Source organism: Macrobrachium rosenbergii, chromosome 5 (genome assembly GCF_040412425.1).
Source record: "Macrobrachium rosenbergii isolate ZJJX-2024 chromosome 5, ASM4041242v1, whole genome shotgun sequence".
In the NCBI taxonomy this organism is placed as follows: domain Eukaryota; kingdom Metazoa; phylum Arthropoda; class Malacostraca; order Decapoda; family Palaemonidae; genus Macrobrachium; species Macrobrachium rosenbergii.
This window is the reverse complement of record NC_089745.1, coordinates 56,855,577-56,871,493: the sequence shown is the minus strand read 5'-3', so window position 1 is coordinate 56,871,493 and position 15,917 is coordinate 56,855,577. Positions and strand designations below refer to the sequence as shown.

The 15,917-nt window shown below is 35.3% G+C and overlaps 2 protein-coding genes across 4 annotated transcripts in view; one reads left to right on the top strand and one right to left on the bottom strand.

The window, feature by feature from the left end:
* The window catches only part of LOC136838821 (uncharacterized), a 93,481-nt gene that overhangs the window by 22,257 nt on the left and 55,307 nt on the right, over positions 1-15,917 (bottom strand). For both annotated transcript variants that reach the window (XM_067104439.1, XM_067104441.1), the window contains exon 2: positions 1,408-1,441. The gene's annotated coding sequence lies outside the window, so the exon portion shown is untranslated. The remainder of the gene's footprint in view (positions 1-1,407; positions 1,442-15,917) is intronic.
* LOC136838819 (importin subunit alpha-3-like) overlaps positions 518-15,917 on the top strand; it is a 45,129-nt gene continuing 29,729 nt past the window's right edge. The window contains exons 1-2 of one of the 2 annotated variants that reach the window (XM_067104434.1): positions 518-678; positions 1,692-1,794. The gene's annotated coding sequence lies outside the window, so the exon portion shown is untranslated. The remainder of the gene's footprint in view (positions 679-1,691; positions 1,795-15,917) is intronic. The other variant, XM_067104435.1, reaches the window with a different exon arrangement.

Sequence of the window (15,917 nt, the reverse complement as noted above, 5' to 3'; positions counted from 1 at the left end):
CATTATTACTAGCCTCTCGAGAATAATGGTCCCCAAAAATGAAAATTTCTTTTTTAAAAGACATAAAGGACATGGTGCGAATTGCTTGAGATGTGTAGCAATATGGAATCTCAGTTACTAAGATGTAAAAAGTTGGGTTTTATTTTTTGGAGGTTTTCTCCCAGTTCCCCACAAACTTTGGCCCTTCCATGCAATTCAATGGTCGTTGCTAAGTTCTAGAAAACTTTTACTTATTTCAATTTTGCCATTATATCTACATCATGGTTATTTTTCTATTTATCATGTAGTTAACGACTAATTAGTGATTAACAACTCAGCATTAACTGAAATGCCATTTTATCACCCCTGCCTTTACATTAGAGTAAAAAATACGATTTCTGATTACCCTCAATTCCGAAGGGGGTAATGCCCAATAAAGTACCAAGGAGCACCTCATATCCGTACAACGAAGAGGTAGTTGGCGACACTGCGAGAGAGCAAGGACAGGTCGGTCGCTAGGGCCAACCAACGCTCGACCACCAGTTTGGTTGCATGAGTGGTTGGGATTGGGCTCGATTCAAAGCGCCTTTTGTCTGTGGTGTCTCCGATTCTTAAGGTCTTCCTTGACTGCCATTAAGACAGAACATTTGCAACATGGAAGCAGGAACGTATAAAGCAACCAGACGATAAAAAATAGAAGTAAGTGGTTTGAATGCTTAGTACGGATATCTTGAATACTGAAGTGATTTGCCAAGTGAAAAGCAAAACTATATTTATACCGAATGTGCACACTGAATAATGTGTCCTAGTGAAAGAAAAAATAGCTTTGTGTTATTCGCTGACGATCAACATGACAGATAATTAACTAGGAAAGTTACTGTGAATATCATTGTGCAAAAATGGAGATGTGAAACAAAAATGAATCCAGAGTTAAAAAAGTGATAAAACATACAACTTTCTATCATAAACATAACAAAATAAGGAAGCAAAACGGAACGTGAAACTGGGAAAGAATGTGCACAACTCTTACAATGTGAAATCAAATTATTGAACCAATATACTTACTTGCAAGAAACACGGTTCACTGCGTAAAGTCTAAGGGTGTCACGTGCATAAAATACATGTAAAATTGAAAGTATGCGCTAGAAATGACAGAAAAAATAGCTTATATGTTGAAAAAAACGATAAAAAAGTCTACATTAATACAAAATATCTAAGAAACATCGCTTAACAACCTGTTTACTTGAGAATACACACCCACGCACATACACATACAAATACACATACACACACACACACACATACATACATATATATATATATATATATATATATATATATATATATATATATATATATATATATATATATATATATACATGAGTATGTGTTCATACAAAAATTGGTAGAACAAGATACTCTACTTACCATGGCATGAGCACTGAACCTAAATCCGAGAACCCTGGAATGATAAAAGTAAATTAGCAAAAAAGACAATAACCATTTACACAAAACATTATGCATATTTACCGATTAAACTTTTTTTTTCTGAAATGACTTTGCACATAAGTATTGTCTCATTTCTTCGATATCTGGTGGATTTAAAATGTCTTTACGTTCTTACCGTGAGAAAATCGACAAAATAACATTCATTACAATACGAAATTTTGACCACATCAGTAAGAAACTAAGATTTTTTGTTGCTTTTACAGTCGAAAGGAATCACGCAAAATAGAGTGACGGAAGAACTTTCTACGAGGATCAAATTGTGGTTTAACATCTACAGTATCAGGACGATCAGCCACAGAATCACAGGTTTGTTCCCTCACACAACCACTCATTAAACGGCCCTTCCTACCCTAGAAAGAATATTCCTAGGTGCACTCTGAAGCATAAGACACATTGAGTTTTACGACGCCGAGGTAAATATTCTTATTCTCCTAAGAGTGTAAATATTCTTTCGCTACCTGCTGACTGTAAATACTGCTATTCTACCTGCTGAGAGTGTAAATATTCTTTCCCTACATGCTGAGTATAAAGATTGTCATTCTACCTGCTGAGAGTGTAAATATTCATTATTCTACCTGCTGAGTGTAAATACTGCTGTTCTACCTGCTGAGAGTGTAAATATTCTTTCCCTACATGCTGCGTGTAAAGACTGTCATTCTACCTGCTGAGAGTGTAAATATTCATTATTCTACCTTTTAAGAAGGCAACCGTATTTAAATACACTGCTTCCTTTGCTGCATTAGTAACCACAATTCAAATAAAACAGTATGTGGATGCGTAATTGCACACGTACGCACACACAAACACACAGCACTCCTCACTTACATAACCAAGCATGTTTCTAGAACATATGGTTTTGAACATTTCTTGTGACACTTCTGTCAAAGCCTAGTATTCAGAGGTCTTGAATTATGTCCTGATTGTTTGCAAACACAACTTGCTAAAGGAACGGATTCTTATGTGACCTACTTACTATAACGACAAGTTCACAACAAGCAAAGTACCATAAATCGAACAGAGTTCTCTCTCTCTCTCTCTCTCTCCTCTCTTATTTATATATATATATATATATATATATATATATATATATATATATATATATATATGTGTGTGTGTATTATATACATGTTTATATATATGATATACACATATTTATATATATATCTATATATATATATATATATTATAGAGAGAGAGAGAGAGAGAGAGAGAGAGAGAGAGAGAGAGAGAGAGAGAACTCAGTTCGATTTCTGGCGCTCATTTTTTATACACTTATCGTTTAGTAAGTAGGTTGCATAAGAATTCGTTCCTTTGGCTCAAGTCTGGTTTGCAAACAATCCGAACATAATTTCGAGATCTCTGAATATTAGAATATCCAAACATTATACATACATACATCTATATTTATATCTATCTATCTATCTATCTATCTATCTATTGAGAAGAATAAACTAACAACTAATATATATATATATATATATATATATATATATATATATATATATATATATATATATATGTATGTATAATCATAATCACGTGGTAACTTTAAACAATTAGATAGTGCAATCAAAATAGGACTGATGCACATTTTAAACCACTGCCATACAAAAGAAATTAACATATCTAGCAGGGGAGGAGAGAGAGAGAGAGAGAGAGAGAGAGAGAGAGAGAGAGAGAGAGAATTTTTATGGTTACATTGTCTTCTCTCTCTCTCTCTCTCTCTCTCTCTCTCTATATATATATATATATATATATATATATATATATATATATATATATATATATATATATATATATATATATATATATATATATATATATATATATATATATATATATAGAGAGAGAGAGAGAGAGAGAGAGAGAGAGAGAGAGAGAGAGAAAAGAGAGAGGTGGGGGAATTTTATGGTTACATCGTCTTCTCTATAGCGTTCAGGAAGGACAACGAACTGAGAATTATGATAACTATACAACTTCCTCCTCTCGCAAGTACGGACACAGCAAAGTATCTCACAAACAACACAAGCTCAACTGAGAGTCTTTAAAAAGCAGCACAGATACGGGAAAGATTATGGTTAAAATACCCTGAATTTCATAGCCCAAACTGAGAAGAAATCTACATGTTCAGTTACAGGCATCAAAACCAAACCTAACGCAAAGGTTCCGACCAGGTAATAAGCTCACAGGCAGTGAATGAATAAAATGTGATGTTGAAGCAGGGAGACGTATATAATACAGAAACAAGTAAAAAATGCGCCGAAGAACGAGTTACCTACACAGCGTATAATGCTGTACGTCCCGCGGCCCATGAAGCTTTCAGCCACGGCCCGGTGGTGGCCTGTCCTATAGCGTTGCCAGACGCCCGATCATGGCCAACTTTAACCTTAAATAAAATAAAAACTCCTGAGGCTAGAGGGCTGCAATTTGGTATGTTTGATGACTGGAGGGTGGATGATCAACATAACAATTTGCAGCCGTCTAGCCTCAGTAGTTTTTAAGATCTGAGGGCGGACAGAAAAAGTGCGGACGGACAGACAAAGCCTTCTCAATAGTTTTCTTTTACAGAAAACTAAAACGTGCCGATAAAATAAAACTTCATTTATATGATATAGCACAAATAATAGACCATCAATCAAAAATCCTCATAAAATATAACAATCAGAAAAGGGCATGCACAATACAGTATAACTGGACAAAGTACTGAAGAACACTGTGGAGACATTTAAAAAGCCGGAGCAACGAGTGTAGGGAACATGACATAAGTCATGAGAACCAGAATGAAATTCCAAATTTCAAGTTAACAAAGCCTGGATTAAGTTCTTACAAAAACGGCGCTTTACATCTACTGCCATTAATATTTGTTCCATATTTATGCTATGAATAGAAATTAGCAACTTGGTGAAATGCGCTCAACCGAAAAACTAAAGAGTAAAAAATTGACTGCATTAATCGAACCTTTAATCAACCACTTTGTACGAACAATTACCATGAATTACAAATCCATTTCCATAAAAGGGTACCTCACACTATACGCTATTAATTTTCATTTATTACCATCAATTATTTGCCATTCACTCTATACCTACCCGATGATAGATTTGAGTACAACGAAATACTTTCCAGGCACGCTAATGAATTCAGTGGTCACTGAAACAGACCTAATTGAAAGTTTATGAGCAATGTGCCAGCGACAGTAGCACCACTATTCACCTGCCGCTGATGAGGAAACCGTCTGTTTGGAAGGGGGACAATGACAAGCATACGATCCAGCAAAGGCGACCAAGTTTCGATCATACCATGAGCAGTGTTGAGCAATGGAGCCAGTTATACATACACACGCACACATTAACACATACACAAAAGAGAGAACAAATGGATAGGGAATGTTTGGACGTTAAATACAATAAAATAAAAAATCACGTCAACTCTTTTGCCTGTTCCCCTTCGGACCCTGGAAGCAAAGAAGTTCCTTTTCATCGCAAGCAAAATTCACACTAGTCTTTCATGGCTTCAAATCAAATCATGAAAATAAAACTAAATTCGCATATTTTTCGATATGAAATTTAAACCTATCGGCAAGTGTTAGACTAGGAAATCCGCCAAACCTGTAAATCACAAATTTTCTTTTACAGTGATTCACAAAAAATAAAAGAAAGAAACGGAAAGCACAAGAACCTGGGATTATGGACACCCGTGAACAATAATTAACAAAAGTTGACATTTTCTATTGTCTTTGAGACAGTCGGCCAAAAAAATGCTTCAAAAGAACAAAACAAAACAATAGGATGGAATACAATAGGGTTAAAAATTTCATTCGACACAACTTGGGCGATCTTTTGATGTCATCGTGCCTATGGAAGGCTCATGAATACCTTATACGCAGCTTTTGCCGCTATACGCCACTTCCAATATTTGGTTGTGGGTAACAATTTCACCATGGTACCTACCGATAAACACACCAAGACAGAAACTATTTCTTTCCTTGCGCTGTGTGACCTCCTACTGCCAACAACGTCTGAGCGAATAATGGCAATTAATAAATAAATAAATAAATAGACAGAACGGCAAAAAATTTCAGAAGAAATTTCTATGCCTTTTCATGTTACCGGAATGAATTTCTCGAATAGTAATGCTTCTATTCTTGATTAACACTCAGCACAAACTAACTAACTAACTAACTATATATATATATATATATATATATATATATATATATATATATATATATATATATATATATATATATATATATATATATATATATACATACATACGAAAACTGCAGTGGTATGGCCATGTGGTGAGAAGGAATGAGACATGTAAGGAGGAAGAGTGATGCATATGGAGGTACCTGGTGGGAGAGAAAGAGGAAGACCGAAGCGAAGGCGGATGGATGTAGTTAGAGAAGATCTGAGAGACAAACAAATTTAATGTTAGAGGACGATGAATTTGACCAGCCAGGTGGAGGAAAGCTGTCAGAAACATCGACCCCACATAGAAGAGGGAACAGATGCATAGAAAGATGAAGATATACACTTATAAGTGTACATATATTATATATATGTACACTATATATGTACACACACACACACACACACACACACACACACACATATATATATATATATATATATATATATATATATATATATATATATATATATATATATATATATATATATAACCATCAATAAGGGGTAGAGGACACACACAGATGTACAACCTGTCTTTATTCCAGCGTTTCGTAATTATCCATTTAATTACATCATCAGGGCTGTTAAAATGAAACATAAAATTCCTTGTAAAATCGTAAAAACTAAAAATTAAGAATTTAAAAATTAAAAATTAAGAACTTAAAAAGGTAAAATGTTTAAATTCTTAATTTTTAGTTTTTACGATTTTACAAGGAATTTTGTTTCATTTTAACAGTCCTGATGATGTAATTAAATGGATAATTACGAAACGTTGGAATAAAGACAGTTTGTACATCTGTGTGTGTCCTCTACCCCTTATTGATGGTTATTAATATGGATTGACTCCTGACTCCTTACACTAAGCTATATATATATATATATATATATATATATATATATATATATATATATATATATATATATATATATATATATATATATATATATATTTAACGAGTTTTTTCAATTCAACAGTATCTAAAGACGCTGTCACAAAGGCCCAATTTCCGGCATCTTTCAGTCCAGTCAGAGTTTATACCAATCGCAAAGGTGAAGACAGTCATGTTCGTCATCTTGCTGGCAAAGATCGACTCCTTTGCGTGGGAAGAATACTGTAGCCTCTCCAGCACGCTCCATTTAAATGAGTTCAACAGATGCGAAGTAGTTACACGCATGTTATATTATAGAACTAATTACAACTTATAACTTGTTGCAAAACAATAGCTGTCAGCTTAGTATAGGATAAGCCTAAAAGCATATAAGCTGCAGTCTTTTTCAGTCAAATCTACAGCACCCCGCCATTCATCCCGACAAAAACAAATATAAAATGCGCCAAAGTTTCTTCGGCGTATAATACTGTATGAAACTCTCAGCCACGGACCATGAAACTCTCAGCCGCGTCCCAGGAAACTTTCAGCCACGGTCCGGTGGTGGCCTGTGTTGTTGGCACCTATAGTGGTGCCACTATGTTTGATGATCGGAGGGTGGATGATCAACATACCAATTTGCACCCATCTAGCCTCAGTAGTTTTTAAGATCTGAGGGTGGACAGTAAAAGTGCGGATGGACAGAAAAAGCCATCTCAATAGTTTTCTTTTACAGAAGACTAAAAAAAAAAAAAAAAAAAAAAAAAAAAATTGTAATTGATAATTCTGAGGTTTACGAAATGGATATAAAAAAATGTGATATAGTAAGCATATCTTGGTGCATTTATTGGTAGTTTTGGATCTTGGTCTAATATCTGGACCTACTATCCATTTCAGGGACCGCGAGTCATCGTTTTTCTCAAATATCTTTCGAACTAATTATTTGGTCGAAATGCTATTTTCACACAGTGTACAAGACACCTCCCGCTAATTTTTGGTGATATAGTGCATTGTCAAATGGTTTTAGTTACGGCGTTTACTGTTGACTTACATGGTGTTGCCAAGCATCGCCAAACTATGCATTCGAACGTCCTTTATCCCCATCCCGTCCCTCCCTCTCCCTTCCCCTCCTCATCCCCCCCTCAACCTACTTTCCTGGCCTCCCCATCTCCACTCCCCTTTCCTGTTATGGGGGATGGCGGACGTTCGATTGCGTAGTTTAGGCCTGCTGACTCATGCAACTTTACCTTTAAAAGTCAAGAGTAAACGCCTTAACATAAGACCATTGACAATGCACTGTATTACCAAAAAATTAGCGGGAGGTGTATTGTACACTATGTCAAAGTACCATTTCGATCAAACAATTAGTTTGAAAGATATTTGAGAAAAACGATGACTCGCGGTCCTGAAATGGATAGTAAGGTGCTACGACACAGTCAGGATCGCGTGATTTCGGAAGGGAAAAAAATCTTCCGTGTGACACCACCTTCAAAGACCAAGTCTTTTTTTCAACATTTTGTCTAGACAAAGCAGACTGAGCAATAATAAAACTTTCTTTCTTTCTTGAGAAACTCATCTAACTCCTTTTCACAACTGTTAGACCTAAAGGATTTCTACGGTGAAGAGCATTATGACTCTTGAAGTTGAATAAATGACACACAAAAACGACAAACGTTTAGCAATTTCGCTAATCTAATAAAAGTATAGGACCACCCACAAAACTGTACAGAAACATCGGTCGCTCAGCGGCTTTATATGCCCCAAAAATCTATACATACTTTTTATAAAATACCTGAGCGCACACACCACTATGCCAAAAGTTAGCATTTCACTGTTATTAATTATTTGAATCTCTACCCACGTTCCGATAGGTAAGGTTCACCATAACAACTTCTGTTGACCGTGGCATTAGGTGTCATGCGATTTTAAAAGTACGCCATTGATTTTTATGTTGTCCAAACTTTCTTTAATTTAATTTTTACAATATTAAATTTTTTTGAGGTATAACAATACCTCAAAGCTGGAAAAAGAGTACATTGTTATTGCACTATAAAGAGAAATAACAAATTTTAGTCAATTTCTTCGTTACCTTGACCGTAAAAACCTGTCTTTTAGTTTCAAGAAGCTTGAGAAAAAATTTATCCCTTGGGTTTGCTTTCCTTAAATAAAATACTGTACATGTACACATATAAACAAACATGCACAATTTTGTTTAAAGACAAATGCACTCTGCATACACTCACGAAAGCGCACACGCTCTACACACACAAACATCAACAGGAAAAATATCAGTGTGACAAACAGCTAAAATAAAAAGGAAAAGCAGACTATTCAAACTCCCAAAAAACTCAACTTTCATTTATATCCCTATGCAAATTTTTATCGGACTATTTGAATAAGATACCTACATATGCAAACATCCTTAAAATAGAAAAAAAAATTAAAGGTTCGGAAGAATAACATGATATACGAAAACTGGACTACAAACAGATTAATTTTTTTTAACCGTATATGAACTACCAAATAAATCTTCTAAGCCAACTAACATCCCACTTCTAGCAACGGTTTATAGACCGAAGTTTTCTATGTTGTATGCTTGCTTGCTATTTATAATAACATTTCCCTCTGTAAATATATACCTTCCTTCACTGTAATCTTTGCCATTCCCAGAAGCGTATCCTCCTCTACTGCAATAGTGCGTAATTTATAGAAGCATATCCTACCTGACTGTAATCGTATGCCGTTTGTATCGTATCCTCACCTACTGTATTGTAGAACAGAATAGAATATAGAATTTTGGCCAAAGGCTCCGCGCTGGGACCTATGCCATGCACAGCTGAGAGGGGAATTGAGAGTAGAAAGGTTTTCAAGGTATAACATGAGGAAAACCTCTCGGTTGCAGAATGAAACAATTGTTAGGAGGGGGTGGAAAGTAAGATGAAGAAAGAGAATATGAACAGAGGTACAATTAAAGGAAAGAAATGAGTTGCAGTTAGGGGCGCTGCAAAGAACCTTAAGAGGTGCATTGACAGCCGTACCCTCCTACGGGGTCCACTGTAACTTGCTAGCATCTACAAGATAATCTCATTGTGAAGAGTTCTTCACTGTGATATGCAGTCGTTCATCAACACATGCTGTCCTTCATTGTCATGTAAATGCTGCGTTCACAGAACAGAGAAAGGGTTTACTTTAGATCAGACATGTTAGTCCTGCAACTAAGTGTTTTAAAATGAACGTGGAATCCAATTGACCAAAATGAGATCTTTACTTGAGATTCCTTATCACTACAAATGGAAATATGCATTGCTAAGCAGCCAAGAAAACCCTATACCAAAACTACTGTAGTATTCAAGTGGAAGACCGAAAACAACGCCGCATATGATCAGCCTAACTGTATCTTACATGAGTCTGATAATCAATATATATAAATTCTACGTCGTCATACAAGCTTATTCACACACATTCCAAGGGATGGGGATTATAGGTAACAGAAATCCTGAATTATCCAGTTTCTTAACATTATTTGTTTCAGTTCAATCAGATTTTCATCATTTTCTATTCAGTCTCACAGTTCTTATTTAGAAGGCTGGTTTTACTAAAGAACTCCTCTGATGCAATCACAAATGGAAATTCACTTGAAGATGAAAAATGAAAAAAATTAATGAACATATAAAAAACACATGATCTTCACAATCAGATAAATGCAGTGAGTAGGATTTTTAGCAATAGTTATCATGATCTCAGGCCATTCACCTCAGCTTTTATTCCTCAGTTCTTGGAATATATACCTTCAACACGGTAAGTATTGAGCCAAAAGGCTTACCCAACATACGGAACCTCGTTAAACGACACAAAAAATGTTCACAAGTTTTTACGATAATACAGATGCTTCGTTGATAAAAATCACCTCTATCTTTTGGACAGTATCTGCTAAGACTTTACAAATGCGCTGAGGAAAATATCAATAATAAATTCCACATGAAGTTCTGTCAGTTAATTAATATACTACCTATACTATCAAGAAAGGGATATGATGCAGGGCTAAAAGGCCAAAGTTATTTTTCTAAACTAAATTAATTTCAATCAATTTCTCTCTCAGTACCAAAGCGTCCCTATGCGTATATCTTCAGACCTTGAAATCCAGTAACATGTTTGTCATGCCTAAGGTTCAAGGTATTGAATGAATCTCTTTCCCGAAAGGTTCGACACAAATATTTACCTAGATTAATAATTAAAGAAAATAAACAAGTTTGCTCAATATACGAAGTTCATTTTACCCAGCTTTCCTCACATTAATGAGAAAGCTAAGGCAATGAAAAATAAAAATACAAAAGCACGAGAAAATTAAAATCCAAAAAGTGGACGAAGGAAGTGAACAAACTGATTTCTGCGTCCTTGGACCTCTATATTGGTGTCAGTCGATAAGTCTTTCGGATAGCAAGCTGTGTTACCTTTACAGTCACCACATAACTATACAGATAAGTGAATCATGAATTGGAATACCTCTAATGGATCCGACGAAATCTGCTCAAAATTATTATACGGGAACAACGAAAATACGAAAACAATGCCAGAAAATATAAAAGGACAATATGCAAGACACTAGCTACACACGTATTTAGTTTTGTCACTTAAACACTCGTGAATTTTTATACTCTAATATATCAAGCTACTAATATAGCTTAATATCGAATCAACTATACCTTGAGAATAACTTACGACCAAGACCCAATGGGCTTTATGAATAACTGCAATTGCTCGGCCAGGCAACGAACATGGGTCCTTAGTTATGATACCATGATAGACGGTCAAGTAAGCTACAAATATCAATTAATATCGAATTCAATACACACACACACACACACACACACACACACACACACACATATATATATATATATATATATATATATATATATATATATATATATATATATATATATATATATATATAATGGGTAGCGTTTAACTGGCAGAGCACTGTGGATGAGTACCACCGTCTGCTGGAATTGAAAAAAAAGCAACTTTTTATACAAATACTTGTTTAGAACACGAAGGCTCAACCCTTCTGCTGTCATGTCCACTAAAGGGGAAAAGCCGTATACTCAAAAAAGTATAAAACACATAAACACATGTGTATATACTGTATATACATACATACATACACATACATATATATAACATATATACACACATATACAGTATATGTATGTACACATATGTATATATGTAAACATGGACGAATAGACATTCTTTACCCTAGAAAAACAGGATAGTGAACGAAACTACCTATAAAAAAACCAGAAAAGCAACCTTACGCCGGCGATGAAAAAGATCGAGAGATGATGTGAGGAGCGTCATTAAATAAACAAACTTCCTAAAATAAATCCTCTCAATAAGGGAGAGAAAAGAAGCAGCGCCCTCTATATGAAGCAATATCCGAAACATGCACAAACAAGTCCAACCTAAAACTTTAATACCTGAGATGTTAAGTTTTTACGGTGTCGAAATATAAATCGGAACTGGAATGTAAAATTTAAGTCAAAGACCAAGCGCTGGGACCTGTGAGGTCATTCAGCGCTGAAAATACTGTTGAAACGATTGTTCGGAGAGGGTGGAAAGTAAGATGGATGAAGCAAAATATGAACGGAGGTATAATGAAACGAATCAAAGAGGTTGCAGCTAGAGGCCGTAGGGACGCTGCAAAGATCTGAACTCCTCTAAATTTTCAGACAGGTTCAGCCGTATGACAATGTAATCACTCCTAGTCAAGTTGGAAACACCTTGGGCACCCTAACAATGACAGAAGTGCGAGGTTTAATTAAATTCCAATAAAAATGATTTGCAGAGTGTGATGGGAGAGAAGACAGAGGAAACGGAAGAAACTTCGCCTTGGGTGATGCTGGCGTGACTGACTTTTACGTCCATCGTGATGGATTATGCAAGTTTCAATTTGCTGTGACCTACTAACCTATCAGTTCACGATGTTTTCACCCAGAAACTATAAAGATTCCTTTAATTCACTTCCCCCGTTTCTAAAGCTTTTTTCTAGCTCTGCCTGGAGACCTTGCACACTTTTACAGTTTAGTTATTTTCATGTTTTGAATTCTAAAGATCACATATCTCTTGAATTTTATTGTTGGTGGAGTATTTATGCTCATGAAAAATATGAGCTAAGAATCTCCAGTTATATGGAAACGACAGCTAAAAAGTTACTACCGGAGTGTGCGCCGGGATCCCGCTGGTGCTCCGTGTCACTAATTAATTTTTTCTTTTTTTTCAGAAAATTTTTTTGTAATTTGTATTTTTAACGCCAGAATGTTCTAAAATATGTATGTATATAAATCAAAAACACTGAGGAAGATTAAACACGAAATACCTCCATCGTTAACTTTATTCAACAAAGTCTAGCAGTTATGTCCCAAATGTAAACAAGGCTGTTATCTTACTGAGCATTTCACAATAAGACAATAAAATACAAAAAGATAAACCTTTTAAACCTGATATTATTCTGGACTATAATACATAAAAAATGTTGATAAATAGATGTATTGTTCAAAAACTATTTTTTATTGCATTGTTCCTGTATCTATGGAAGCTTTCCTTTCAGATTTCTAAACATTTGTGATACAAAATCTTCCAGGCCATTAAATCCTTGTTTCAACAGTTGCACGCTATCTTTTCCCCGTACTCGCACCCTTTTATCTAGACTATTTTCATGGCAGTTATACACCAGAGTAAAGTGAGTTTTTCATCCTCAAAAACAAGCTGAAAGGCATTTATATTACTTACGCGCTTAGTTCACTGCATCACAGAAGACAGAAAATTCAAGTTGTCATGTAACCAACTTTTCACAGACCTTCGGATCTTATAAAAGTTTTACTATCAACTGCAAGATAAATATGAATGTGCCCTCAGTAATTAAGAATATTAACACATTCGCTAGAACCCTCTCAAATGAAGAAAAATTTAGTTGAAAATTTTTAACATCATCCCAAATTGCTTTAGCATTTCATAATTTCACTCTATATTAACCTCAGAGGCGAGCTCTTAGGACAGTAAATCACAGCCAGAAACTTCAATAAAGTATAAACGATACACTTTCTAATAATGATAAATGCTCAATAGTATAACCTTGAATCATCACGTACCCTCAAACTTGAGAACAAGTTGCCTTACAAATGGACCCCCAGGGGAAAAAGGTTACCGGGAAGGACTTCTTTCCCTTAAACACACAGCTTTCCTGATTCTTCCCCAAATCCATGCAAAATCTGGTATGTAACAGTAGCTCTGCCTAAACTTAGCCTCTTCTCTTCAAGCCGGTAACCTGCGTCAGAATTGACTGTCCAGCCGATACTGAATACCGACTACAAACATCGTCTATTAAGTTCAGCACCATGAAAACCAACATCACTTTCCATTTATAGATATATTACGAATTCAAACGCATCCAACATCACTTTCCATTTATAGATATATTACGAATTCAAACGCATTCTCAATGTGCCCTCTGTCACCAGACCAGCCTCTGATCTTGGTATATCAATAAATTTGTTGGCTTGTGTGAGTTGAATATTTTCAACAGACAAGCGCCCACTTAACCTCTAAACAATTGGGCTCTCCTGTCATTTTTGAGCCTGCAGTTACATTAACCTCAGTTTATGAACTAGGTATGGCAAACCTAAAAAAATACAGGTCCACCGGTTATTTGCTTTCCTTCTTTTCTTTTCGCAATAAAAATCTTGTCATATTAAACTGTATTTCCTTAATTCTTTCGCACATCATATGTAAACTAATGTATGTGAATATAATACATCTTCCACGAAAACTTAATACCCACCTAAAATAAATAGTATTCCTGGCGCATCCTACAGTCAATATAAAGAAAAATTACCCAGATACCAATGATGCACCTGACTGATTATAAACTTTTAAGGTTACAGAAGCCATGATGTAGATAACATACAAAATAAATTTTAGGCAAAACGTGATCATTCATAATCAGGGTAGTCCATCTTCTAAGCAATTCGTTAATTACAGACTATCATTTGGAGTTATTATTTCAGTCTCCATATCAACAAATAAGGGTATATGTATACACTCATTGCTGTAGAGTGTAAAGTGAAGAACAGTAAACATTCTTGAATAATGCTTTGCTGTTTAATTTTATGGTAAAATGGCGTCAGGGCAGAGAATGTCAAGGATGGAAAATATACAGACATTAAATTCATTTACATCGAAAGACAGCGGAGATCTACCTATCACAGCACTAAAAATTAGAATAAAAACTATTGTAAACCAAATATAAAAGATACCGCTGGCGTAACAGACTGCCAAAGGTGATGCAAATGTACCTATACGATCAAGAAATCAGTCCACTGAATGTGATACCGCTGGCGTAACAGACTGCCAAAGGTGACGCAAATGTACCTATACGATCAAGAAATCAGTCCACTGAATGTGATACTGCTTGACATGAACCACTTTCCTAGATCATCTGACCTTTCACGACCTAAATTATCCATTAATGTTTCTACAACTGATTGATGATCTAGTATAGTTCTCCAAGAGAAGTACCGCAATTTCGTAGGAAGTGCCAAAAATCCATAAAATCAGAATTGCTCTAAGGAAGAATACTGCGTGCCGTTTCAACAACTTCTTTCACGCCAAGGAAGTCAGAAAATACCTAAAATGATATAAAACATCGGCGCATACTTCCCCTTGTAAGTTACTTGACTTAGTGTGGTTCAACTACAGCACCTCAAAAACACATAAATCAAGTGAATCACGTAGCTACTGAGTACGAAATATCAGCATAAAAGCCACAACCTTTAAGGTAAAAATAAGACATAAAAACTGAACGAGATTGAATGAGTATCAACACAATTTTTTTCCAACTTGAAACACGGTTTACCCCATTACTTTTGTTGTTGATTTCGTATGATTCCGGGGAGCTTTCATATTTTTTGCCGATGAAACACAAGGGGCTAAAATTGGAGTGGCTCTACTGTCTACGAAACTGAAAGACAAAAAAAAAAAAAATGAAAAATGTTCATGGATACGGAAATTCACAAAAATTTATACATTATGATCTTCCTGCTATAACATTTAGATATTTAAAATATCAAAACATGAATTTATAACTAAAACTGCGTGGATCTAAATCAGGGAGGCGCAACGAATAAATTTTCTGAGAGAGAGAGAGAGAGAGAGAGAGAGAGAGAGAGAGAGAGAGAGAGAGAGAGAGAGAGACATATTTTGCGCTGTAAATGAATGAATAATAATAATGAAACAACACCGGGAACAATGTTAGATGCAAATCCTTATGCTGACACAAATATATATTCACCATGACGAGAGACTCGTG